The sequence below is a fragment of the Theobroma umbraticum genome, unplaced genomic scaffold (genome assembly GCF_002168275.2).
Source record: "Theobroma umbraticum cultivar Fairchild unplaced genomic scaffold, ASM216827v3 scaffold_67.0, whole genome shotgun sequence".
NCBI lineage: Eukaryota > Viridiplantae > Streptophyta > Magnoliopsida > Malvales > Malvaceae > Theobroma > Theobroma umbraticum.
Genome location: NW_018397262.1, coordinates 6,826,159 through 6,829,248, shown reverse-complemented (window position 1 = coordinate 6,829,248; position 3,090 = coordinate 6,826,159).

Here is a 3,090-nt window from a genome sequence, read left to right as displayed (position 1 = left end):
AGAAAAAAAAAAAAAAACTAAGCTTCTAGCTATATCTCAATCCAAGATTCTAAACAATGAAGCTATATAGGGAATAGACTTTAGAAATCAAAATTTTTAATTTTGGTGAAAAAAATCCAGATAAATAAATTGTTTTGTTTTTGTGACTGATAAGTTCTGTTATCTTTCGAGATAAATTATGTAAGTATATATATATATATATATATATATATATATTATATTACTGTCTTTCATGATTGCTGTAGTTTGAGTGGTTAAGAAAATTATCAAGAATTTTAATTTTAACTTTTTTGAATAAAAAATATATATACTTATTATCAAATCAAATATTTAAATAATTGTATTTTATATCTTTGATTTATCTTAATTATCAAATTCAATAAAAAATTAAATTTGATAAGATAATCTCATTAAAATTCCATGTATGAGTTTTACCATTAAGCGTATAGTTTTTAAGATTTTATTCATGTATAGAAGGGTGCATGAAAATCAAAGATCAAAGTCAATAAAATTTACTAATGCAAACTATAGATACTTGATTTTGATTAATATCTATTTTTTAAAGAATTATTTTACAGCATAATATTGTACAAAGAATAATGAGGACAACCATTACAAGTGAAGCACTACTTCAAACAGAACCACTAAAACAAGTGACATACTACTTCATACAGAATAACTAAAATAAGTGGAACGCCACTTTATATGGAACAATTAATATAAGTAGAATAACTATTTTGCATAGAATAATCACTTTACACAGATGATAGTGAAAGTAACTCGAAATAAGTGATAAAATTCATGGGTTACTTTAATCTTGGAATGTTTTAGAAAATTTGGTTTAGTGGCTCAATGTGAAGATAGTTAAGAGGTTTTTCTTTTAACATTTTCTTAAAGTACAAATGTTTCTCTTTTTTACCTTGTTCTCTTGTATCTGTGTTCACGTACAACTTCTTTTCTTGCACTTGTTCACGTACAGCTTTTTTTTGTTAACTTCTACTCGAGAACAAGTCTTATTACATTCAATTACTTCAACGATCATAGAATGAATTTCTAACTATTACTTTACATTAACTCTCTATAACAATTACGTAACATTAAAACTCTCCTTAATAATATCATTTATTACATATATTAAAACTTTTTTTTATAACCGTCATTTTTAATACGGTATATAGAACCTTCACAATTCATTCCCAATCTTTACTTTTAGAACGAACTTACTCTCACTCAAAGCTTCTCTCTCTAGTCCTCTTATACATTTTTTATCTATTTTCTTTCACATGTCATGACACTTAATAATTCAAAAATTGCTTTGTTCTTTCTTTTTATCGTTTTTGATGTATCACTTACTTATTTGTAATGCTTTTTATTCCTATCACAAGAACTTCACATTTTGGTTAAGACAAAAGTGACAATAAAACATATGTAGAAATTTGTTATCATACACGCAGGGCAGGAGGGTAAGCCATCACGGCCCCCTCAAAATTTTTAAAAATATTTATTTCTTATATATATTTTATCAATGGTCCCTTCAAAATTTTTAAAACTTTTTATTTATTATATATTATTAATGACCCACTCAAAATAAATTTTTTATTTAATAATTAATATAAATAAAAAAATAAAATAACTTCATAAACTTACTTAATTGTACCATAATTTAAGTTTTTCTACACCTCTTTCTCTTTTTTTTTCTTTTTCTCTTCTCTTTTTTATTTTTTTTATTTTTATTTCTCTTTTCTAGTAACTCACTATTGAAACACACCTTATTCTTTAAAAGAGATTTATGAGCTTGTGAGTTTGGAAAAGGGAAGATAGAGATCACTCACCACCATTGTGTAAAATTAAGAGGAGGTAAAGTTTTCTTTTACCTTTTTCTTTCTATTTATATTATTTAACTATTATATGAAATCTTGTATTTCGTATTTAATTATTTATATTTTATACCTTATAATTTTATGTTTTATTTTTTAAGTTTAAATATAAATAAATTAGAATATTAAATGATGAATTTGAATTTAGAAAACATCATCAAGCATAATTTTCTTAAATAACTATGATAAGTTTTTTTTTTATTTTTTTATTTAGATATTATATTAAAATTATTATTTATATGAATTTTTTGATCGTTGGTTAATTCAACATATTAATTTTAAAAATTTTTAACTTTTATTTTTTTATCTTTGACTCTCTTAACAAAAATTATCTAACTCCGCCTTTGCGTACACGTATTTCCTTTTAAAGAAACTTTGATCCTCGCACGTCCCTTCTAGATATAGTTGCTAAATATATATATATATATATATATATATATATAATATTTAAATTCTTTAGCATGACGGCAATAGTGCAATGAATCTTAACAATATCTGACAATAAATCCATGGAAAATTCTTGGTTTAGTTGGTTGCCTTTGAATATGGAAATTAAGTAAAGCATTTACAGCTTCTCCTCCCTTTTGTGGTGGGAAACTTTTCCACGGTGATAATCTGCATGAGAAAAAGTCCAGTCTGATGGGTAAATTCTTTTAAAATTCTACAGTGTTCTTGAAGTTGGAAATGGTAATTACTACTGATAGAGAGGTAAATTAACAGCAACGATGGTGACGCTGGCAAAGCCAAGAATATTGTTCCATTGTGACAATGTTTCTAAAATGGGACCCAAAGTTAAATGTCTTACATATATTATATAAAATTATTTCTTAGGTTTCTTTTCGAACATTTTAATTTGTGATTTATTGTTTTATAATAAATAGTGAAGGTGGAAAAAAAAGGAAAAAAGAAGACAAAAACTTGTTCAACTATTAAGATCCACATGCTAAAATCAGTATCAATATCAATTATTTATAATTAAAGTAACATAAGAGGTGTCCTGCCTTGCACTTTGACATTTCTCGACTTGACACCATTTCAAGCTAAAAACGTGGTAGTGGCTAGCTTTATGACAAGATTATCAATGGATAATTCTTTGGTTGTAATATTCTGAAGAAAAGAATCATCCAACAATTTGGATTGTACTTCTCATAATAGGTCCACGTGATTTATGAGAGGGGGCTTTGTTTTGATGATTGTAGTTCTCATATATACA